At 40.0% G+C, this 26,486-nt stretch overlaps 1 long non-coding RNA gene across 1 annotated transcript in view; it reads left to right on the top strand.

Annotated features, from left to right (window-relative positions):
• LOC113263866 (uncharacterized) overlaps positions 1–20,191 on the top strand; it is a 42,199-nt gene extending 22,008 nt beyond the window's left edge. Inside the window, exon 6 of the long non-coding RNA XR_008959221.1 lies at positions 19,952–20,191. This is a non-coding gene — a long non-coding RNA (uncharacterized LOC113263866). The remainder of the gene's footprint in view (positions 1–19,951) is intronic.
• The last annotated feature ends 6,295 nt before the right edge of the window (positions 20,192–26,486 follow it).

Below are 26,486 nucleotides of genomic sequence, written 5' to 3'. Positions count from 1 at the left end.
CATTTTTTTAATCGATTTTGACAATCTCTACCTTTTGATTGTGAATTTTAATCCATTTACATATAAAGTAATTGCTGATAAGATAGGACTTAGTTCTGCCATCTTGTTATTTGTTTTTTCTATGTCGTGTAGTTTTTGTACCTCACTTCCTTCATTACTACTTTTCTTTGTATTTAGTAAATTTTTTGTATTTGTGTGTTTTTATTCCCCTGTGGCTTCCTTTGGTATATATCTTATAGATACTTTTTTGTGGTTACCATGGGGGTTACATAAAACATCCTAAATTTATAACAATCTATTTTGAATTGATACCAATGTACTTTCAGTCATATCCAAAAACTCTATTTCTTTTTAGCTCTACCTCTCCTTTGTTATTTATGCTATAAATTAAATGTTATATATTGTGAACCTATTAATATAGATTTATTACTTTTTATGCATTTTCTTTTAAATACTATAGAAAATAAAAAGTGGAGTTACAAGCCAAAAGTACAATACAAGCCTACCCCAGAAATATTGCAGGTTCGGTTCCAGACCACTGCAATAAAACAAATATTGCAATAAAGCAAATCAAATGAATTTTTTGATATCCCAGTACATTTAAAAGGTGGTTTTTAAACAATTAAACAACCATGCCTCCCTCCTGCCCTCTTTGTCTTTCCTCTTCTCAGCTGGCTCTCATCTACAGCCATCTCTGGTATCACAGCCTGGGGTCAATATGAAAAAGCCAACTTCATACTCAGTTGGATACACGTCACATACAATTTATGACCTAACCATCTGTTCCTCATGAACAGTGTAGCCCTTTTGACCTGTATTCACAATCTCACAACTTTTAAGACATGGTCAAAATAAATTTCTCCATGGAACTTACTAGGATCACTTCCTGGAATTCACAGAGTATGTTCCGTTTTCTTTGCTAATTATAGTGGCAGACATAGAGTAATTATTCATACTTGTGTGCCAGATTTTTTTCCGTCCCTTCCTTCTCTATGTTTTCTGAAGTTCCATGGTCTTTACTAAAACTGTTTTCATCACAGTTGACCTTGGTTTGGAGATCAGGAACTTTGTCTTCTTATTCTTCATCAATCTATGTAATGTGCTTTTTTCTTTAACTAAAGGAAAAGTACAGACATTTTAGTACAATGAGTTTCTACATGTTGACCCTAGGGTAATAAATCATCCGGGTTTGTCTGGAACTAGACCAGTTTAGTAATGAAAGTTGTGTGTCCCAGGGAACCCCTTCTCATGATACAAAAACTCCCAGTCTTCTGTAATGGGTGCAGAAGGTTGGAGGAAAACTCTAAAACCAATATAGCAGACCTCAAAAGTAGGTCTGAAAGAACATTCGTTTTAATATCAAATGAATACAGCATAGATTATCTGCCTTCTTTAGTCACTGCCACTGTTTTATCCCTGAGCCCTGACATTAGGAATCACAATTTATAGTTCATAATAATAAATCACCCATTGTTACATCACTGTGTGCCAATTAATTGCCTTGTACTCATGAGCATTACCCATCGACCTTTGATTTTCTTGTAGATTAACTACTGTGCATTGTATCGAGATAGTGCTAAAATTTTTTGTGAAAAAATTCTGGCTGAAAATTTCCCAAATTTGATGAATAGTACAAACTCAAAAGATCTAAGAAGTTCAGTGAACCCAAGGTATAAGAATCATGAAAACTATACAAAGTCACACCATAATCAAATTGCTTAAAGCCAGTGAAAAGGGGAAAATATAAAAAGCAGAAAGAAAAAAAGATACATTAGTCTTATTCTGTAATAAGAATAAGAATTACAGCAGACTTGTCAGAGAGAAAAAATACAATAGAAGAGAGTAACTTTTTTCAAGCATTAAAAATTGTTAACTGTCTATCTACAATTTACCCATCAGAAATAAATTTTAGAAGCAAAAGTAAAATACTTTTTCACCTTATTCACTTATTATTTTCACCTACAAAAGGTGAAGGAATTCATTACCAACAGGAGCTGCACTGCAAATGTCCAAGGAAGTGCTGTAATCACAAGGAAGCTATAGCAGATGGAAATCTGAAAAATGATAAATATAGAGACAAATGTAAGACTTTTATCCCTTAATATTTAAGTATCTTCAGAAGATGATTGACTGCTTCAAGCGAAAATAAGATTATATTTGTGGGTTTTATGACATATGTAGAAGTAAAACGGGTGACAAGGTAGGCACCAAGGCAAGGATGGGGTAAATGGAAGCATATTTTTGTATGGTTTTTAAACTGCCATGAATATAATATAATAATAACTGTGGTATGTTAAACATGTGTATTATAAATGTTTAGCTAAGAATCCATCAGGATCTAAAACAAAATCATAAAAATAAAGTATAATCAGAGGGAAAAGCTAAAGTTGTGCGCTGTTCCTGGAAATTACCATCATTCATAGGCTGGAGGATGTGCTGAGGATGGAGTTAGCAGGTGTCAAGCCACAGAGGGCTTTTAAAAGTAAGAGGGTACCACGGAAAAATTTTCAAGCAAGGCTGTGACAAATGACATTTAGGTTTTAGGGAAAGGGTTCCAAAAGCTTCTTGGAAGATGACTTTAAGATGAACATCGGAGGAATCTGACCAGTTAGGACGCTTTTCCAACAGTCTGGGCTAGAGATGGTGACCTGATTTGAGATGCTAGATTCAGGAATCACGAAGGAATTAAATCAACAAGACATGGTAGTGGATGAGATGGGGTAATGAGAAGATGGATCCTAGAGCTTGGGCTCTTGGTAGATGGTCTTACTACCAACCAGGACAGACAATGTGGAAGAGTAGGTTTGTGGGGCAATGGTCAAGTTCAGGAGAGGACATGTTAAGTTGGTCGTGCTAAGGGGCATTGCATGAAGGTGGTCAACTGTGCAGATGATGCCAGAGCTCTAAGGAGAAGCTGGGTTAGTGGTAGAAATTGGGAAGTCCTCAGCACAGAGAGAGGTGAAACCACAGACAGGATGAGTTCACCGGAGGTGGGAGAAGAAATGGAACCTAGGAAGGAGACAGAAGGAACAGTCAAGGAAGTGTGAGGGAAACTGCGAATGCACATCGTCATGGAGCCTAGGAGGAGTTTCTAGATGGAGGGAAGTGATCAGCCACAAGAAAGTTATGATTAGACAAAGGCTGAAAAAAATGGCCTCCATTTGGACAATGGCAAAGTCACAGTGACCCCAGCAAGAAAGTTATGATTAGACAAAGGCTGAAAAAAATGGCCTCCTGGACAATGGCAAAGTCACAGTGACCCCAGGCTGACGTCATACAGCATCATCCAGACGCCAACCACTTTTATCCAAATGGCTTACATTTAGATAATTACCCACAGTCATTTTCATATTTCCCCTCTTTCCTTCAAAGTTTAAACTGTTTTATTTGCTGGTGTGCTGGCTGTCTCTGAAATTACGGATGCACAGGGAATGTTTTCCATATTCACTCTGTGCCCTTTCCATTTACCACTGTCACCTTGGAGTCAGCATGGGCCAATACAAAAGTAGGTGCAGGCATCCACCAGTGAAAATAGGTTATCTTGTTGTTTACCTCCAGGGTTTGAGACCACCTTGTTTTCCTTTCCTTCCTGAGTGAGGCCACCTCAGTATCATTCAGTAATGCTGGTTGTTTCTGGCAGTGATGCCCCTGCCACTGCCCCTTGGCTCACCTTTAGTGCTTATGTCTCCATTATGCTCACACACAAACTGTTGGGTATCTGCTGTGTGCCAAGGTTTTGATGGCTCGATATCTTGGAATCCAGCTGTATAACAGAAATGAGGGAATGCTCAAATGCACAAAGTCCCCAGGGAAGTGGGATGGCCTGGGAACCAGAACAGAGAGAAAGTGAGGTCTAAAGAGGACTTTTCTTCTCTGATAGCGGACAAAAGAATGGGGTGGGCAGAAACAATTTTAAGAGAACAAGAGAGGAAGCATTCACCTAATGTCCTCCATTTGTTCTAGATATAAGAATTTTACCTTGGGGTCCATAGAGCCCTTGGGAGTCTGTGGCTAGAATTCAGGGAATCCATGGAATTGGATGGAGAAAAAAAAATCACATTTTTATTTCCTGTTTTTGGTGTCAATATAAATTATTTATTTAACAAGCACATAATGCTTGCTATGTTCTAGTCACTGTTCTATATCCTTTAAAATCCTCTAAAATGCCCTTTAATGTTTATAACAAGTTTATGAGGCAGGTGACTACTGCTGCCTCCTTTTTACATAAGAGGGAAATGTGTTAGCCATCTATTGCTGTGTAGCAAATTACCAAAACTTCCCAGCTTTAGACACATTACCTCCCAGTTTAGGGGATCAGAAATCTGGGCATGGCTCATGGTCTCTTCAGGGCTACAGTCAAGGTGTCACCCAGTTCCAAGGACCCGTCGGAAGATCTGACTGGGGAAGGATCTGCTTCCAGGCTCATATATGTGGTTGCTGGATTTAGTTCCCTAAGGGCTCTGTGACTGTGGGCCTCTGTCCCTTGCTGGCTATTGGCCGGCTGCCACCCTCAGCTACTGGCCACATGAGCCTCTCCAACATGTGAACTCTCTTCATCAAAGCCAGAGAGAGAGAGAGTTTTCCAGCAAGATGAAAGTCATGGAAGTGATATCCCCTCATCATTGCTTCTATTGGTTAGTAGCAAGTTACACAAAAGGATGGGATTATATAATCTGTGAAGAGCAGGCAGTGGTAATCATGGGGGGCCATTTTAGAGCCTGTCCACCACAGGAACAGAGGCCCAGAGGGGATTAGTACTTACCAAACTCACACAATTAGTAGCAGTGTCAGGATTCCAAGTAGGGAATGTCATTCCAGAATCTATGTTTTCCCTGCACTCTGCTGCTTCCTATGATGTAAGTTAGATAAACTAGTGCATACACAGAATTTTCTGTTAAGTCACACTAGAAACCATGGATAAAAGTTTCCTGAGAAAAGAAGGACAAAGTGTGACTAGGATATTAACTCTTTATCAGATATATGACATGCAAATATTTTCTCCCAGTTAGTAGGTTGCCTTTTCATTTTGTTGGTGGTCTCCTTTGCTGCGTAGAAACTTTCTAGCTGATGTAGTCCTGCTTATTTATTTTTGATTTTGTTGCCTTTGCTTTTGGTGTCAAATCTAAATAAATCATCACTAAGACCAATGTCAAGGAGCTTACAGCCTATGCTCTCTTCTAGGAGTTTTATGGTTTGGGGTCTGACATTCAAGTATTTAATCCATTTGAGATTATTTCTGGGTATGGGGTAAGACAGTGCTCTAGTTTCATTCTTTTGCATACAGCTGTCTGGTTTTCCCAACAGCATTTATTGAAAAGACTGTCCTTTCCCTGTTGTATATTTTGGTTCTATTGTCATAAGTTAATTGACCATATATGCCTACGCTTATTCGGGCTCTCTATTCTGTTCCGTTGATCTTTGTGTCTGTTTTTATGCCAATACTACTGTTTTGATTACTATAGCTTTGTAATGTGGTTTGAAATCAGGAGGATGATGCCTCCAGCTTTGTTCTTCTTTCTCAAGATTGCTTTGACTGTTCTGGGTCTTTTACGGTTCCATATGTGGGGAAAATGAAGCTCCTTGGTGATGCGGTCAAACAGCCAGTGAAGGGCAGAGCTGGGGCCAGAGCCTGCTACCCTGATGCAGAGTTCTCAGGGCCTTCCATTCCAGGATGTGGGAGAAGCAGGGCAGACTGCGTAATGCAGGACCCAGAAGCCTCACTCTGCCCTCACTCCACACGCCTCCCTGGCGGTCGCCCTTGAAGTTGACTGAAACTTAGCAGCAGAGAGGGGTGAAGTAGAGATGGAGAGGCAAAAGGGGGCAGAAAGGAACACAGAGGGGTGCCAACACAGGGGAAGCCAGATCTCAAGGGTGAATGGCGTCCTTTGGCCACGGCTCTGCACACTGCACCCGAGGGGCGCACTGAACCCTCCATCTGTAAAGCTGACTTCAATCTGAGCGACCCTGACTGCACTCTCCCCAGCCAGATGGGTTGTAGAGAGCTGTGTCAGGTTTCCATTGATTTATCAGCAGTATCTTTGTCAAGCACTTAAAAAAAAAATCACATTTGGTTAACAAAAGGACAATCATTGTGCCCTGTCCTCAACGTTTCACGTCATCTCATTCATAACTGATTGCACCTCTCACGCGAGGTTTCCTGAGTCAAGCCACAGGGACATGTACAGATCTTCTGCAACTTCTCAAAGCCTATTTTAATTTTGCAGCTTAGATTAGGATATGCCAGTGCTCTGGACAAAATAAAGATGCTGTTAAGTCCTCTTCTGCCTAGTTGTTCAGCCTGGCACCCCGCAGGTGCATTCTCCCACACGAGGGCCCACACAAGTCCACCCCTGCCACAGCAGGTTCCGGACAGGATTGTGAGAATGACATTTACTGCCTCAGCAGCTGACTTGTGGATTGACACAGAGACTCGACCGCCGCGGAAACGCGGAGTCACAGAGCCATAGAACTTAAGCTGGGGCACAGAGTTCACATAATAGAATGCCTTGCCTTTACTTCAAGACATAAAGAATCTCCTTCCGACCAGGGGGTATATTTTATCCTCTTTACACTATTCATTTAGAAACGGAAATGAGCGCATTGTCGCACAACAGAGAAGCATGCCGCTGTGTATTGGTTGCTGATATTTAGACTGAAGTAATGTTACATATTCCTGGTAAACTGAACTTCTTATAATTCTAAAGTTTCTATGTCTAGTAATTCTTTATTCTATAATGTCTACTTTGACTAATTTTTTTAGCATAGTGATCCAAGCTTCCCATTGATAGATATTATATGGTGCTTTCCCTCCCCCAACCATTTAATTTCCGCCTTTAGTTGGCTTGGTATTGAAGTCGTGTCTCATATAAAGAACATGTAGTTGAGTATTTTATCCAATCTGACACTCTTGACTTCTTTTTTTTTCCTCGAGAGAGAGTGAGAGAGAGAGAGAGAGCCTGAACGGGAGGGTGGGGCAGAGGGAGAGGGAGAGAGTGAAAATCTTAAGCAGGCTCCACACCCAGCATGGAGCCCGACGTGGGACTTGATCTCACGACCCCGAGATCAGACCCATAAGATTATGACCTGAGCCAGAATCAAAAGTCAGACTCTTAACCCACTGAGCCACCCAGGCGCCCCTAACACTCTTGACTTCTAATTAGAATATCTGTTTACACTCAGTGGAATCAATGGTATATTTTGTTTAGCTCTATTATGTTAATATGTTTTCTATTTCACTTAGCTGTTGTGTAGTTTTAATTTTTTAACATCAAACCGTAGTATAGCACTGTGGATAAAAGCGCCGGTTCTGGAGTCAGGCTGTGTGAGAGCATCTCCTAGTTCTGCTACTTACTAGGCGTGACCTAGGCACGTTTCTGAACCTTTATAAGTTTCATTTTCTTAACTGTAAAATGAGAAGGTAACCGCAATCATAACAATTTGATTGGGCCGTTGTGAGAATTAGTTTTTTAAAATCACAGGTAAAAAACAGTAGTACTGTTTATACAATATGCTTTGTATCCATCTTAACCACTCTTTTATTAATAACATGATTTCTAAAGCTGATATATTTCCATGTCTGGCCAAAAAAGTAGGAGCTGCATCTGCTACTCCCTACGACCTTTCAAATCAATGTTTTCTAATAATTTAGATCGACATTTGTGTGTGGTTTTGACAAGGAAAAAATAGTTAACTCTTAAAATTTTTAACCAATTTTTGTGCATGATATCTTCCTGTCTCTTACATTATCTTCTTGGATTCTGTAGCGTGGGTTTTTGATGCCCTGCCCCATATTTCCTTGGCCCTCCTGAGTTCAGCAGTAACCACAATAGATTTTTTCCCTGGACGCTTCCCACATCAAGAGGCTGATCTCTTTCTTCTGCCTGAAAGCTTTCTCAAGCACCCTGGGAGCTCGATCCGCTGCTGGGAGGAGCATCCCGGAAGTGCAGGGAACAGCACCCTGTCCTCTGCTAGTATGATTCTGAGGCGTTTTTTTCCCAATCATTCAGAGTCCCTAGTGAGTGTGTCCAATTCCGCACGGCAACCCACTCACTAGCGCACTCCTCTTAGCTTTCCTTCCACCCTCGTCTCACTGGCCCACTTTTCTCACTTGTGTCTCCTGGGCTCATCTTCCAAATAAATACGTGCACTCAGAGTCCTTCTCAAATGCACTTTCTGTACATTTTGAGATTATCATATGCTTTTTCTCCTTTGTGTCTTACAGTGTGGTGGTTTTCAATAATTTGTTTTCAAAAGTTAATCAACATTACATTCTGAAAATAAAGTTAATACAGTTGTGATACACCATTAGATAAGGCGAGATGAGATAAGATGGATAGAGGGATCGATGGATGGATAGATATAAAGACGGATGGATGGATAGATAGATGATAGATGGATAGAAATGGATTCCATTTGTTAACATGGTTTATTATAATTTTCATTTCTTATAATGTCCTCACCAGGTTTGGGCATCAAAGTTATGCAGCCCTTATAAAATGAGGTGGGGAGTATACCACCTTTTTTATATTCTCTGGAAGAATTTGTAGGAATTTTTATTTCTTTCTTAAATGTTTAGAAGAATTTCTCATGAAAGTCATCTGGACCTGTAGCTTTCTTTTATGGGATGGTTTTTAATTTTTTATTCAATTACTTTATTTTTTAAAATATTTTATTTATTTATTGAGAGAGAGAGAGAGCAGGAGCAGGGAGGAGAGGAGAAGGAGAGGGAGAAGCAGACTCCCCACCGAGCAGGGAGCCGACATGGGGCTGGATCCCAGGGCCCTAGGATCAGGCTCTGAGCCAAAGGCAGTTGTTTAATCAACTGAGCCACCCAGGAGTCCCTCAATTACTTTCGTAAATAGATCTGCTCAGATTTTCTGTGTTTTCATGGATCAGTTTTGGCAAATTTTTTTTTAGGTATTAGTACATTTCATCTAAGTCGTCATATATATTGTCATAAAGTAGTTCATAATACCTTTATGTGAACTTTGTAATCTCTACGGGATACTTTTTCTGTCTTCTCATCCTTCTAAAGATTTATTCCTATTTTTTTATTTCTTATTTCATATCAGTGGTATTTTGAGCATGGAAAGAGGCAAACATTAGCTTATTGTGCCCTATTTAATCATAAGTTCAATTTAAAAAATACTCTGAATTTAGGCAGAAAAAAATCAAAAAATTTGTCAAAGAGATTATCTTTTATGAAGGCTATAAATCACCTTTGATGGCTTTTGAAGTGAAATTTTCTGAAGCTCTCATTCTGTACCTTTTCCCCCCTCTTGCAATGGAGAGAGAGTCACACGTGGACTCTTTTTTGGAGCCAGAATTTCTATCTGGCTTCATTTTCTTTCTGTTACCCTCAACAAACCTCCTTACTGTGTCCAGGTCGGACCCCTCCACTACCAGCAAAAACCATCCTAGTTTACCGGGAACTACTCCAACCTTACATGACTTACATGGGAACAAAAATCACAACTCAGACTTGCAGTAGAGGTTAAACATAACGCATCGGAAGTAACAAGCGCAGTACTTGCCTCACAGTTGTACCGCACGTGGGAGCTACCGTGCTTGACCCGCCAACGTGCACGAGGATGGCAGCCCATGTTGAGATGGGCGGTTTTTCACACACTTAGGTAAATCTCTCACTGTGGGCAATAACTGGCACATAACTGGCACATTTTGTTTGAGAGTCTGAATCGAAGTCCTGATCTTCCAGTACAAATCTTGTCTCTTAGATTCCTGGAACCACTGTAAAGTTTCACAGTTTGATAAAGGCACCACAGTTCTTTCCTATAGTGTATAAAAGGGAACGGTCAGGTGATGGGGCACGGATGTATCACCAGCACTCAGTACAGTGCCGAACACATAGGCAGTTAGTATTTTTGGTGACTGCATGTCAAGAAGAGGGAGAGGAGAGGAAAACTCCCCTACAGAATCTGAACTATTTTCGCGTATATGCTTTACTAGCACTATGCCTGGCCTATGATGGTGTTCCATGTTTTTAAAATCAAGTATTACTTTTGTATTTTATAAAGAGTGCATACAAATCAACAAGTAAAGATGGGCAGGCTAAAAGACAAACAGAAAAGAAAAACCAAATTTACAAAATGCGTATTTGAATATTCGACATAACTAGTATTCAAAAACTACAAACTTTAGAGAGGAGGGTATCTACCCCCATACAAATAAACTCAAATAGGCGACGAAATAGCTTAAAGATTTTCTGCAGAATTGGTGAGGGTGCAGAGAATAACGTGTCCTTATAAAATGCTGGTGGAACGGCATGTTGGCGCAACGTTTCTGGGAAGGACAGCTGGGAGACGCGTGTCAAAAACTTCAAAATGAACTAATACTCTTTGGTACAACATCTCCTCTCTTAGGAAATTATTGCAAAGAAATTACCAGATAATTTTATGGGGCTGTAGATACAAAAAAATTGTTACTTATAAATAAATCCATTGGAGAAAAAATGTTGTCAACAGATTAAGGAAACTTTTATATCTTAATTACTGATGGATATTAGTGGGTTTTATTTCAAACACTCAAAAACCAGGGAGTAAAAGAGAGTAATTGTTATGATCACCAGGTGGCAATGTGGCTCTTTTTTTCCAATGGAACATTTTCCCATTTGCTCCAGGTTTGCTCTATAGAAGTTCACAACGTTCTTTTTTTTTTTTTTTAAGATTTTATTTATTCATTTGAGAGGAAACACAAGCAGGGGGAGTGGAGAGGAAGAAGCAGGCTCATAGCGGAGGAGCCTGATGTGGGGCTCAATCCCGTAACGCCGGGATCACACCCTGAGCCGAAAGCAGACGCTTAACCGCTGTGCCACCCAGGCGCCCCTAGAAGTTCACAACTTTCTTGACAAATGCATTCAGGTTTCTAGTATCAGAGTCCTGGAATCAAAACTGAGAGTTCCAAGGGAATTCAAAAAACGTACCTAGTTCTGACTCCTCATATCCTTTCCACACCTGACTGGAGTGTTACCCACTAGCGTTACCCCACACACGTGAAAACACCTCCTACCAAAGCTGCCCTTAGAGATGTTAGGGAACTCTTGCACTTAAAAGTACTTAGGGGGTGCCTGGTTGGCTTGGTCAGTAGAGCATATGTGACTCTTGATCTCAGGCTTGTAAGTTTGACCCCCACGTTGGGTGTAGAGATTACTTAAAAACAAAACCTTAAAAAAAAAAAAAGTTCTTTAAACAAAAATTTACTCCCGTTCACCCCAGCTTACTCTGCTCTCTGATGCCACATGGAGCGTGTCTCCTCTCCCCTCTAGAACTCAAAAATAGGCGAAGATAACTAGCACTGTTTTCCCATATTTAATCTTACCCTCTTTCCCAGTTTTCTGTTCTTGTACCATTTTCTGCATTGTTGTAGTTTTCTCTTTGTATATTGCTGCCATTCCCACATTTTCCAAGCAACCGTGTAGCTAGTGCTTAGAGCCTGGCGCTTTGCGATCCTGATACCACTGCTGCCTAGTTGCATGTACTTGGGCGCGTTACTTACATGCTCCGAGTTTCAAATTTTTCAACAGTGAATGAGGAAAATAGTAGACTCGATGATCTCATAAGTGGTGATGAGGATTGAATAAGACAGTGTGAAAAGCAACATGTCTGGCACATAAGAGGTATTCAGTTTGTGTAAGCTAGAACTAAACTTCTATTTTCTGTACAATAATACTCAGCTCATAAGTCATTGTGGGAATCTAATCAGAACGTCAGTAAACTGGCTCCCACAGGGTATCACACTCACTAAGCATTGCATAGGTGAGCCACTGTGCCAGGGTGCCTAAGGCCTCAGTGACTCCAGACTTCTGAACACATAAATGAGGGGAAGAGTGGTAGTTTGGTTTTTTGTTTGTCTTTTGTGAGACTTTATATTTTTTAGAGTAGTTCTATGTTCAAAGCAAAAGTTAGAGGAAAATAGAGAAATTTCTCCCTGCTCGCACACGTGCATAACCTCCCCCATTTTCAACACTCCCCGCCAGTGGGGTACATTTGTAGCAACTGATGAACTGACATTGAATGTCATAATCCCCCAAGTTTACTTCTTCTCCTCTCGTCCCACCCCCAACTAGATACACTTTAGGTCGAGCCCAAAGCCACCAGGAGAATTTGTCTCGCCAAAAAGTTGAGCCCAAAGAAGATGGTCTTTGGTGTCCCCAGGCTACAATTTTTGGTGTTATGTACTTTTTCTACATCATAATTATCTGAGACCGCCTTCCATTTTCAGGGAGTTGTTGTCCTACATTCTCTCCCCAGTTCCCTATCTAAATCCATACTTAGATCTTCCATTCCATTTAAGGTCCTTCAGTCTCTAATGATTTGTAGGGTAATTGTCATGAGAGAGATGCCTAATCCTTTATAAAGTTAGTCCTCAACAAAAGATTAATGAACTGATTTGGTAGCATATTACTGCTGTCTACTCATTGGGAGTTGGGAAACAGGACAACTTCCCCACCTTTTTAAAAAAGATTTATTTATTTATTTGAGAGAGAGAGCAGGCACCCACGACTGGGGGGAGGGGCAGAAGGAGAGGGAGAGAGAATCTTAAGCAGGCTACGTGCCCAGCGCGGAGCCCTGCGGGGCTCGCTCTCACGACCCTGAGATCATGACCTGAGCCAACATAGAGTCGGATGCTCAACTGACCAAGCCACCCAGGCGCCCCAAGAACTTCCCCACATTTTAAGATTGTTCTGGTATAGACGATGCCAAAGAGTAAAACTTAATTCTATCTTCTCATATCATGTATCTTACATTTCTCAAGTTCAATATCCCAGGTTGTCACTCTCTCCCCTGAGCTGTTCTATATGCCAGGAAGAGTTGAACCAATAAACTAAAGACGACTCTTCACCCACTCTAATTCTATTATATTGGTGGCCAAAGGATCAGATTTCTCTAGAATCTTACTTGTCTCATTGCAAAACTCCCCAGTGGACATGGGACACAGTCAAAGCAGCAGCAGGACTCCCCCTCTGGAGCAGTTTTTCTGAATCCAGGACCACAGCTCTGAGAACATTCAGAGACAAGAGTCTGAACAGAAATTGGAGAGTAGTGTTCAGGAAGGATCTGAATATTGATTCAGATGAGGGGGGAAAGATTGGAATAGAAAAAATGTGAAAATGTATGCAATACATAAGGAAAAAAGTTACCACAATCAACAAAGTGAAAAGGCAACCTTTGGAATGGGGCAATATTTCAAGCCATATATCTGATAAGGCTTAATTTCCAAAATATATAAGGAACTCCTAGAACTCAAAGGTTAAAAAAAGCACAGATAATCTGATTTAAAAATGGGCAGAGGAACTGAGTAGACATTTTTCCAAAGAAAATATGCAAATGGCCAACAGACCCATGAAAGGTTGCTCTCCATCACTCACCATCAGGGAAATGCAAATCAGAACCACACTGAGCTACCACCTCACACCTGGCGGAATGGCTGTCGTCAAAAGGACGAGAATTAACAAGTGCTGGCGGGGAGACAAAGGGAACCCTCACACATTGTTGGTGGGAATGCGAATGAGTGCAGCCGCTGTGGAAGACAGGATGAAGGTTCCTCAACAACTTTTAAAAATATTTTTTGAAATTAAGAAAAAATAAAAAATAGAACTACCGGCCATCCCACTTCTGGGTATTTATCTGAAGAAAATGGAATCACTCTCTTGCAGAGATATCTGCAACCTCGTATTCAGGCAACATTATTCACAACAACCGAGACATGGAAACGACCTAAGTGTTCATCAATATATGAATGGATAAAGAAAATGTGATTAGTCAGAGGATCATGTTAAATATAATGAAGGAAAGGAATTAGACACAACAATTTTATCGATATAGTCTATACTTAAAGAAACATGGAAGTGTTATTTTGTATAGTAATTCATGCATTTCAGTATTTGTGGTCTGTTGCTTTAGAATATTGTGAATTATCATTTCTTTATTAATAAAATTGCTCTTCTATGGAAAAAAGAAATGTGATTATATACACATGTGCACACACACAGATACAATGGACTATTATTCAGTCATTAAAAAAAAAAGACAATCCTGCCATTTTCAACAATAAAGATGGACTTTGAGAGGATTATGCTAAGTGAAATAAGTCAGAGAAAGAAAAATATGCTGTCACTTATATGTGGAGTCTAAAAAAGCCAAACTCCTAGAAACAAAGAGTAGATTGGTGACTGCCAAGGACTTGGGAGTACAAGAGATGAGGAGGCTTTGATCAAAGGGTACCCACTTCCAGTCATAAGAGGAATAAGTTCTGGGGATCTAATGTACAGCATGGTGACTATAGCTAACAATAGCGTGTTGTATACTTGAAAGTTGCGGCGAGAGTAGATCTTAAATGTTCTCACCACCACCACCACAACAAAATGGTAATTATGTGAGGTAAAAGGAAGGGTTACCTAACCTTATTGTGGTAATTATATCTCATTATATACATGCATTAAATCATCACATTGTGCCCCTAAACTTACACATCGTTATATGTCAATTGTATCTTAATAAAGCTGATGGAGAAAAAAGTTACCTTTTCAGAACCAAGAATAAAATACAGGTAGTAAATGTGGATGGTAAAAAAGGAACCTAAGACAAAGCATCCAAATGTTGGGTACATGTATGGGAGCGTCTAAAAATCTAAATATTGCGCCGTTAGTAAATGCTCAATTGCATCACGAGGAATGATTTAGTGATATAAAAGTTAGTGCCGGGGCGCCTCACTGGCTCAGTCAGTGGCGCATGCAACTCTTGATCTCAGGGTTGTAAATTCAAGCCGAAAGTTGGGTGTAGACATTCCTAAAAAAACTAAAACCTAAAAAAAAAAAGTTAATATGTGTATTGCGATGTTTATAACAAATGGTAAAGAGTTAACTTCTTGGCATGCATACAGACATAATCTCTAATGCCCGCTTAGATTGGTCTTATGTTTTCTAAGGTGCTACATATTCCAAAATATTGACCAAATTTCTTAAACCCCTTATTTTCTTTTCATGCAAATGGCTTCCTTTGAAATGAAGTAATTTTATTCATGCGGACGGTGTGCAGGTTTAGCCAAAGAGGCTGGGAAGTATTGGTGTTCTCTCTCACTCTTCTTGCTATGGCAATTTATATCAATTCTGACCTTTTTCTTATAAATCACTATCCCCTCTATCACCCCATGATCAATGATGAATTCTTGACCTAATGATTCTTTCAGGATGAACTGCTCCACCTTTCTCGGTGCTTCAATATTAGAAACAGTTCAGAATCTCATATATTGCGTCAGGGATGTTTCTTCATCTATATAATCACCCACACTCTTGTTAAATCTGATGGTCTTCAGAAAAGAGTGAAGCTGAGAGGGGATCCTGGGATGCTGACATTGATCTGCGTTTTGATTTGTATCTACATGAGTATTCTTACTTTGGTTAATTACACTGTGCATTTGCTATATGCTTTTTCTGAATGGTTAACAAAAAAGACTTTAAAAAAGTAGCTGGATAAGGGGCGCCCGGATGACTCAGTCGGTTGAGTGTTCAACTCTTGGTTTCGGCTCAGGTCATGATCTCAGGGTGGCGAGATCGAGCTGGCCAAGGGCTCCCCACTCAGCGTGGAGTCTGCTTGTCTCTCTCCCTCCCTCCCCCTCCCCTGCTTGTGCGTGAGCGCTCTCTCTAAAATAAATAAAGAAAATCTTTTTTAAAAAGTAGCTGATTAGTTCATATTTCTAACAATTTTTATGAAAATTATCTTGTGTTTCATATGTAGACCATTATATTATCCCTATATAATGGCAGTTGCATTTCTGATTGTCCTGATCTTTGCCTTTACTTCTCTAGTAGAACAGATTTTGACTTCTAATATAAATGTCAAATAGAAAAATAATAGTACAAATACTTTCCCTTATATTTCTCTCATAATAAAAGCTTTTGTCATTCCCTTATTTTGAATAATGTTGATTCGTAAGTTTTCTGTAGGTATCATTAGAAGGTTAAGGAGGTTGTCTTCCATTTCCAATGATTACAAGGTATTTTTTTGGTTTCTTGTTTAATTAGAATGGATGCTGAATTTACCAAACACTTTTTCTATATTTATTGAGATGTTCGTGCATTTTATTCTTCTTTAACTGGTTAATGTGATGAGAAACTTTTATAAATTTTCCAATGAAAAAAATAATCTAATGACTGCTGGATTCATTGTGCCAATATTTTGTTTTAAATTCTTTTATGCACATTCACGGGTAAAAAAAAAATGTTCTAATGTGTCTTTCTTGTCTTCATCTGACTTTCTTATCAAGTTAAATTAGCTTCACAGAATTGGAATGTAGTTCCCTCTCTTTCAATGTTCAGAGATTTTCAGGAGGGCTGGAGCTGTTGGAGAATTGCCTTTGAAACTCTCTTTACTTGGTGTTTCCTGTAAGGGAAAATAGTAACTATTTTTGCAATTGCATTAATTTTTATGGGATTATTTAGATTATTTATTTTTGATATATTTTAGTAGGTTGTATTTTCCTGGAAACATTGATTTCATCTGTCAAATGATCAATATAAATCATTTCGTGATATTACCTTATTATGTTTTAATATATACTAGATTGGTCGTTACGTGCTTATTTTAATTCTCTTTTCCAAGAACCATCTTTTGACTCTCTTGGTTTTTTCCATTTTACCTTTGTTTTCTAATTTAACCATTCTACTCATAGTTAGTGCCTTCCCACTATTTTATCTGGCATAATTTTGTTGCGTGTTTCTTACCTTCTTTATCTGGACTCACTGTTATCCTGCAGTCTCCATTCCTAATATAAGAACCTATAAGAATAAATCAAAATATACAAAACCAAAAATTTTTGGTACATGGTTTATTCACTATCATTAATTTATTAGTATTTTAATTGATATGACGTTTTCTGTGATCCATGAGTTATTTATAAACGTGCATTTAATTTGCAAATACATTAGAGATTTTATCCATCTTTTTCGTTACTAACTTCTAATTGTGTTGTGGCCAACAAGCATGATCTGTAATTGTGCCTGCTCTTGACATTTGTGAAGACAAGTTTATGACTTAGTACAGAAGCAATTTTTGTGGATGTGCCATATAGCCTTTCTTTATGCTAGGTACAAGGTATGTCTATACGTCTAATTAGACCAAGATAAGTTTGTGTAGTTCCAGTCTTTTTGGCTTGTCAGTAATTGGAAGACATGCTTAAATATCCCATTTCCACTTCTCTCTGTGATTCTATTATTTTGCTCATCATCAACTGTAGAGCTATCTTATTAGGTACATATACGTTTAGACGTGCTGTATCTTCTAAAGGAATTGAATTTTTTGTCATTATATACTTACTCTCCTCTGCCTGACGATGTGTTTCATCTTAAACTCTTTTTCACAATATAATATAGTCATACCAGTTTTTTGGTTTAGGCTAGTTTTTTGGTGACACATATTTTTCCGTCCTTCTACTTTCAGGCTATGTCTGTATGTTTTGGGTGCCATTATGGTAAATAGCGTAAAGTTCAAGGTTTTAAAAATCCAATCTGACCATTCATGTCTTACTAATTAATTTTAATACACTGGCCTTTTGGTATCTTTTAAATATGTGAGGTTTTACCATTTAACCATTTTACATTTATTGCTGTGAGTACATTTCTTTATTGTATTAGTTTATTCTCTTACTCTACTTCTCTCTCTTTCTGATTTGTAATTTATACACTATAATTTTGATTGGTTACCCTTGAAATCTTGGCACGCATTCTTAAGATATTTAATTTAAAACCATTACTCAGCATTTTCCCCTTCCCTTTCCATTCTGTAGATTTAGTCTTTTGTACTTAGATGTTACTACCACTGTTATACACAGAGCTTTCGGTTAGATATTTCTACGTATTTACCAATTTATTGTTTTTGTAGACCATATATCCTTTAGGATAATTTCCTTTTTCCTTAAGATGCAATTTTCACATTGTTCTATGGATTTAGAGAATTCCACATCTCCTAAAACCCTTTTACATTCTTTTTTTTTAAATGATTTTTTATTATATTATGTTAGTCACCATACAGTACATCCCCGGTTTCCGATGTAAGGCTCGATGATTCATTAGTTGTGTATAACACCCAGTACACCATGCAATACGTGCCCTCCTTACTACCCATCACCGGTCTATCCCATTCCCCCATCCCCCTCCCCTCTGAGGCCCTCAGTTTGTTTCTCATAGTCCATAGTCTCTCATGTTTCACTCCCCCTTCTGATTACCCCCCTTTCTTTATCCCTTTCTTCCCCTACCGATCTTCCTAGTTCTTATGTTCCATAGATGAGAGAAATCATATGATAGTTGTCTTTCTCTGCTTGACTGATTTCACTTAGCATTATCTCCTCCAGTGCCATCCATGTTGTAGCAAATGTTGAGAACTCGTTCTTTCTGATAGCTGAGTAATATTCCATTGTATATATGGACCACAACTTCTTAATCCAGTCATCTGTTGAAGGGCATCTCGGCTCCTTCCATGATTTAGCTATTGTGGACATTGCTGCTATGAACATTGGGGTGCATATGGCCCTTCTCCTTACTACGTCTGTATCTTTGGGGTAAATACCCAGTAGTGCAATGGCCGGATCATAGGGTAGCTCAATTTTTAACTTTTTAAGGGACCTCCACACTGTTTTCCAGAGTGGCTGTACCAACTTGCATTCCCACCAACAATGTAGGAGGGATCCCCTTTCTCCACATCCTCTCCAACAATTGTTGTTTCTTGCCTTATCTATTTTTGCCATTCTAACTGGCGTAAGGTGGTATCTCAGTGTGGTTTTGATTTGAATTTCCTTGATGGCTAATGATTTTGAACATTTTTTCATGTGTCTGTTAGCCATTTGTATGTCTTCATTGGAAAAGTATCTGTTCATATCTTCTGCCCATTTTTTGATTTGTTTATTTGTTTCTCGTGTATTGAGTTTGAGAAGTTCTTTGTAGATCTTGGATACCAGTCCTTTATCTGTAGTGTCATTTGCAAATATATTCTCCCATTCCGTGGGCTGCCTCTTAGTTTTTCTGACTGTTTCCTTGGCTGTGCAGAAACTTTTAATCTTGATGAAGTCCCATAAATTCATTTTATCTTTTGTTTCTCTTGCCTTTGGGGATGTATTATGAAAAAGGTTGCTTTGGCCGATGTCGTAGAGGTTGCTGCCTATGTTCTCCTCTAGAATTTTGATAGATTCCTGTCTCACATCAAGGTCTTTCATCCATTTGGAGTTTATTTTTGTGTATGGTGTGAGATAGTGGTCAAGTTTCATTCTTTTGCATGTAGCTGTCCAATCTTCCCAGCACCATTTACTGAAGAGACTGTCTTTTTCCCACCGGATGTTATAAAACCCTTTTACATTCTTAATTGGAATATTTAAAAATATTCTACATTCACCAAGTATCTTAGTAGTGTCAAAACCAATGGGTATTGTCTTTATATATTACTTAATCTGTATTAGATATTTGACATTTATACCTCCTTAAAGATCAATCCATCATTGGATTTTGTGTATCAACTCTCACTTGATTTTCATCTATCACTTTTAGTCTTTTTTTTTTTTCATGTAATGCTTCTGGAACTCTACATGTTCCAAAAAAGTCAGGTTTTACATAGCTCTGGCCTAGGCTCTCTTTTCTTTTCATGTAACAAACACTTAAGTATATGTAGTTCCTGTAGAAATTTTTTAAATGTAATATACAAAATATAACATATTATATTATTCTTAGTCTAGATCTCTTCAATAAGATCCACACATAAATCTTCAGTACACCCTGGACATCTCTGATCAGATTCGTGAAAGCCACCAGAGATTCAAAATTTCTACAACTGAACTCATTTTCCACCAAACTCTGCTTTTATTCCTCATCTCAGTGTATCATACCTTTACCCAACTTACTAAATAATCCAGAATCTTAGGATTTATTCTCCATGTCCTCTTCTTTCTCCAGTCCAGGGCAATAAACCAACAAGTTATTTCCAGTCATACACTGTCTCCACCTCCCCATTCCCACTGGCCCCGATCTCCTTCCAGGATGACAGCATACTTGCCTCACTGACTGACCTCCAGCCACTCTGGCCACCCAATAACTGTACCTTCCATGCTGCACCCCAGGTAATTATCTAAAAATGTAAGCTTTTCAATGGCCCCTACCGCCTCACAGAAATAAAGTTTGGTTTGGATCTCTTAATAATTGATATATTACCTTAATTTGTTACCAATATTTAAAAATTATAGTTTATTTACCTCCCAGATTTAAGCACCTCTTGACAACCTGGGTGGCCTGACAATGCTGAACAGACGAGCAGCTGCCCAAATTTCACCGAGCTCGGATGTCACTTAATAAATGGTCTCTGATTTAAAGACTAAAACCAGAGCTCTGTGACTTAGAAAATGGAGTACTTGGTACTATGGATGCTACCCAACTTTCTGTCCTTACTGCTCACACGGTTTCATGTGCTTTTTCCCAACTCAGCCTGAAGGTACTAAGAACTTTTTGTTCAAGCACTCCATGATATAGGATACATCAGTGCCTTCAGACTTGCTGCTGCTTTTGCCTAGAATGCCCCTCCCTCTTGTCTCCATCTAGTTAATTACTATTCCATTTTAAAAATTCAATTCAGGGGGCGCTCAGTCAGTTAAGCGTCTGCCTTTGCCTCAGGTCATGATCCCAGGGTCCTTGGAACTCAGTGTTATGCCCCCCGCCCCCCAGATAATCCAAGATGATCTTTTCTCATCTCAAAGTCCCTAACTTAATGACATCAATGAAGACCTTTTCCTCAAATAAATGCACATTCACAGGTTCCAGGAATTAGGAAGTGGACTTATCTTTTCGGGGTCACCATTCAAATCAGTACATTGAGAATAATAGTCACTTGTAAGTGTCAGGTTCCTCGTGACAAAATGAGAAGTTATGGTTCATTTACCTTAGCTTCCCATAAATTTAAAATAATTTAGTACTAAATAGGAAAAAAGAAAAATAAGAGTGATCTACCAGCCTGATGTCCAGACAGTCCACAAATCATTCTTTGGCCAATTGCTGTTCAATTTCTAGAACACAAAATATCTTCATTTTTAGAGTAAATATCAATTATTTATCACACACAACACAAACATTTGCTATGTACAGTGGGACAGGAACATTCATATTTTTTTCCTAACAAAATAACAACAAAATTTTAAATATTTCCTGAAGTACAAATCTTGAGTAAAGGCAAATAGAAGGATATAGAACTCCAGTAAGGGAAATTCTAATGTCACTGATAGCAACTCAGAAGTTCATAATGAATATAGTCTTCATATCGTGGTTATGAAATTTGTTGTTGATATGAAAACCATTTTTTGGTGAAAACTATGTGTTTTTTTCTCTCTGCGTTTGTCTGTGTTTCATTTCATTAACACCTGAGTTCCAACCACTGCTAAACTTTTATTGTACAGTCATATTATAATTTGGGGGTTTTTTGTTAATGTCACTGAGACACAAATGTGAGAGGGAAAACTTGATCATTAAAGTAAAATAATTTTAAGAAAAATATATAAATAGAATATGAGGATAATAGTTATTTGAATTAGTTTATGTTATTTCCTAATTTCTCCTTAGACTGTTTAGCTATTGTGATATTGTGACTTATAAGAAATATATATATTTGGCCATTCAGACAACCAAACTACATGTCTCATATATATTTGTTTATTGTCCGCAGTTCCCAGCTTACAGCTCCTGGGAATTTCCTGAGTGATAAGAGCAATAGGAGCATCTTTTGTCATATTTGGTCTCTTGGCTTCAGTTCCTGAAATTGCTTCAGAGCCATAAAGGTGAAATGGGGGTCTTGTTATTCATCGCAAGCTCCTTTCTACCACAACTCGATTTACATTAGTGAGGTGACTTGTGGGAGGCATGTAAGCATAGGGCTGGTTGCCCCGTGGCTGGACAGGGAAACCAACCATAAATACAGGAGTGGAACCTTCAGTCCCCACCCCCAATTTCCAGGGAGGGGAGAAAGGCTGGAGGTTGAATCGATCACCAATGGCCAATGATTTAATCAACTATGCCTACGTAATGAAGCCTTCATAAAAACCTAAAAGGAGGGGGGTTCAGAGAATTTCCATGTGCCACAGTGCCAGGCCCCAACCTCCACAAGGATAGAAGCTCCTTTCTTCAGGCCCTCAGCCTATGTATGTCTCCGTCTGGCTATTGATTCATTCGTATCCTTCAGTATCCCTTGTAATAAATCAGTAACTTAGAGAGTAAACGGGTTTTTCTGAGTTCCATGAGCTGCTCTAGCAAATTAATGGAACCCAAGGAGGAGGTTGTGAGAACCTCTAATTTATGGCCAGTCAGAAGTACAGCTAACAACCTGGACTTGACATTGGTCCCCTGAGTAGGAGAGCGGTTGTTGGAGCCTCCAATTTGTAGCCATAGGTCAGAAGCACAGGTTAACAACCTGGGCTTGCAACTGGCTTGTGAAGTGGAGAGCAGTTCTGTGGGACTGAACCCTTTACCTGTGGGGTCTGACGCTCTCTGTCTGGGTGGAGAGTGTCGGAACTGAATTCGCGAACACCCTGCTGGTGTCTTTCACTCTTGTCCCTCTCCTGCAGGTGCCCTGGGAATGTTTCCTCGGTTGTTTGGGTGAAATCAATCCAGCAGACTTGCCCCACCCGTATCTGTATATAAAAGACAGAGCTAACGGTCCTCCTCCACGTTTAGGTGACATGGAAGCACTGAGTACTTACTGCAAGCCTGGGTCTGTGTAAATATTTTAGATACAGTGTCTTGCTTAATCTCAGTGGCACCACAGAGAAAAACATGATCTCCTCTTTTACAAATGAGGGCAGTGAGACGATGAGACAGCTGTTTTCAACAGAACATGGTGGTGGCGCCACATGGAATTCAGTCTGCTTGACCGGAAGTTTGTCCATATAAACAATTCACTGTGTAATTAGCTGTCCAAATTTAAATGCACATGAAAACTTTTTGGATTTTAACAATGTTACTAGAACCTGCCAACACAAACTTTTTTCAAAAAAAGATTTTATTTATTTGAGATAGTGAGCGAGAGAGAGAGAGAGAGAGAGAGAGCTCATGAGCGGTGGGGGGGGACAGAGGGAGAAGGAGAAGCAGGCTCTCCACTGAGCAGGGAGCCCGACATGGGGCTCCATCCCAGGACCCCGGGATCATGACCTGAGCCAAAGGCAGATGCTTAACTGACTGAGCCACTCAGGCATCCCCAAAAACTTTTTTCTAGCATGTAAATCTCTATGGAATTGAAGAGCCTCTCGTACACCTCAATTAAATTCTTTGTGTGATCTGGACAATTTAGAAGTTGCTTTGACTTTGGGAATTAAGGATTTCGAAATTTTATTATTATCATCATTTCACATCACAATCCTCTTTTCATTCTCTCTTTAGCAAGAATCATGTAAGGCCTGATTAAAGTTTTATCTTACTGAAAGGTTTTTAAATTTTTTTTACTTAAAAGTGTAGAAAGCAACTTCTGTGAAGGATTAAAATATAAAGTGGAAAACTTTGTGTTTTCTTAAATAATGGTGACTACGTTATGAAATAATTTCTAGGGGCACCTGGGTGGCTCAGCCAAGCGTCTGCCTTCGGCTCAGGTCATGATCTCGGGGTCCTGGGATCAAGCCCTGCATCAGGTTCTCTGCTCAGCGGGGAGTCTGCTTCTCCCTCTCCCTCTGTGCTCTCTCTGTCTCTCAAATAAATAAATAAAAATTTAAAAAAAAATTTCTAAAGGGAGATTAATATAGAAGAGATACGACTTTTACACTTGTTTGAGGCCCTCCATGAATTTAGTGGCAGTCCTACAGGATGTCAGCAGGGAAGTTTTCGGCCAATCTCACTACTTTAACTGGCCATCTAAGGATCCAGCCCCATTAGGCCTTTGGTATTTTTGCATTATTGGCCATCTTATAGTTACCATTATTGAGAGACTCCCATGAGTCAGGCACTGGCCAAATTGTTTACTTTTTGATCTCATTTATCTCATTGAATCCTCTCCACACTCAGAAGTAACTGTCATCACCATTGTACAGATGAAGAAAATGGGACTCATCAGTAACAGATCCCATGTACTGAGCAGTTGCCGTATTTTACCCCCTCACCTTGCAGCTCTGACCACATTTAATCCTCAGAACAAAACTGTGAGGTAGCTAGAGTTACTTCTATGCCTACTTCACAGATGAGGAAATTAAAACTCAAAGAGTTTGTTAACTTGCCCACAGTCAGAAAACCAGTGCATACTGAAGCCAGGATTCTTCAGGCCCTGACTCTCCTAGCAGAGGAGGGACGGAGGGTGAGAGCCACCAGGTAATGCAAAGTGTGAATTCCCCACCCAGGCAAAATGGCGGGCTGAGGTAAGTCACGACAGCAATCTTCACTCAGAATGCTCAGAAGTGGGCACCCCAGTGGCTCAGTTGGTTACGCGATGGACTCTTGATTTCAGCTCAGGTCACTGTCTCAGAGTTGTGAGATTGAGCCCCACAATGGGTTCTGCGCTCAGCAGGAGTCTGCTTGACATTCTTTCTCTCCCTCTCTCTCTGCCCCTCCCAGCCCCATTCCTTCTAAAATAAATAAATGAATCTTTTTAAAAAATGCTCAGAAGTTATCCCAAGGAAAAGGAAGTTGATCTTTTCAGGGTGGCCCCAAGAGGCAGAGCCAGCATCCCACGGCCTGACTTCTCTCTCACTGAAGGAAGAATTTCAATACAACAGCTATCACGGAGTGGTTTCGACAAGAAATGGATTCCTTTCCACCAGCATGTGGTTCTCCACGTTTAACCTGCTCACTGATCACCCAGGGAGCTTGTTTTTGCAAAACAGATACGCAAGACCTTTTCCCGGGATTCTCAGTAAGTGTGAAGCAGGTCCCTGGGAGCCACATTTATAAATAAATTGCCGCTGGGTGAACCTGTCGTAGGTGATCTCGAACAAGCCTGGGAAATACTGAGCAGGCCACACGTGGCAACCCTCTCATTCGAGAGGGGATTCCTTTATCTTAGGAGAGGTTGGAGTGGATGATCCTAAGTCACCTTCAGAGTCACTGAAACCAGAACCGAAAAACAAAATGTTGAGCTACTAGGAACGGGATAGGATTGGCTGGAAACTTCTGTGAGCCAACTACTCTGCTTGAAAAAGAAGAGCTGTATCGCCATCTGGTGGACTGCCTAAAAGTCTTTTATTTACACTCCATCCTAAAATCATAGAATGATTTTCTCACTTAATCTGGATACCTTCCCCTTTACACACCCGGAATCAGACTGGGAAGGGCTAGGGGGTGCACACGCAGCCTACGCCCCACATCCAGCAGCTCCCAGTGTGCTGCTTCTCGTAGGCTTGAAGTGCACAAGACTGATCCTATGCTTATCCACTACAAATGTTCCAAGTTTTCCCTCCAGCAAGCAATTAGGAGGTTTAAGTTCAGGACAGCTGTCCCAGTGAAACAAAGTTCCCTGATACTTCAGTACTATGCTTCTCAAACGACAGGGCACTGTGTTAAAAACGCAGAATTCTTGGCTCTGTCTTATGCCCATAGCTATGGACCGACCATGGGACCGTGGAGGCTTCGCACCCTGAGGTCCTGTCCCAGCCTAACCAGGTCCCACACGGAAGCCTCACAGATGTACATCTAATTAGCAAAACCTGAATCACGTCTGAATCTCTGGCTATAGTTTCGGTAGGGAAATGTAGTGTTCCTGTTCATTGTCAGTTTTCACTTTCGAGCCTCTGTCACCCAGGAAGGCATATTAGGGGAAAAGAAAAGAAAGGCCCAAGTTGGGATAGATGCTGAGCAAACCGATCAGAATCTTATCCCATATGTCTATCCCCCTTGATCATTCTTCCCAAGCCCTCCTCCCTTACCTCTAGTCTACAGTCCTATTCCTGGAAAGACTTGTCCATTCTGTCTCTACTTCCTCTCCTCCAACTCATTCCTTAACTCGCACAATATGATCGCATCCCCCTCACATCACCTCTTAGCACATGACCTTTTCCATCTCCTCGCTTTGTCTCCCCCAGCCCATCCCCCTTCCACTCCTATGTGGTCTGCCAAGTTCTGCATTTGGCACCTCATTGCTGCAGTCTGAGTACTCTTCCTGGGTGGTCCTGTCCACTTGTGTGGCAAACCTACCGGATGCAGATAATCCCCTCCAGCCATAAAATCTTTCCCAAAGAAAGGATTTCAGGATTCCAGTTGCATCCTGAAAGCGTCCACCTGAGTATCACAAGCGCCTCGAACTCAACAGGTCTGATACGAAATTTATCGTTCTTCCCTCTGCATCCTATGTCTATGTAAACTGCACAACTACCCACTTGCCGAAGCTGGAACCCCAGAAGTCGACTGGATTCTTCTCTTTCCCTTTCAGTTCTTACATTCAAACTGTCCCTAAGGCCCATAAATTCAGTGGGATCCTTTTACCCGAATTCCTGAGCTTAGTAAAAGTGCTCTCTAAAGAAAGACATCAGACGTGCTC

This window comes from Ursus arctos, unplaced genomic scaffold (assembly GCF_023065955.2).
Source record: "Ursus arctos isolate Adak ecotype North America unplaced genomic scaffold, UrsArc2.0 scaffold_15, whole genome shotgun sequence".
NCBI classification, from domain to species: Eukaryota; Metazoa; Chordata; class Mammalia; order Carnivora; family Ursidae; genus Ursus; species Ursus arctos.
This window is presented reverse-complemented; position numbering and strand designations above follow the sequence as displayed.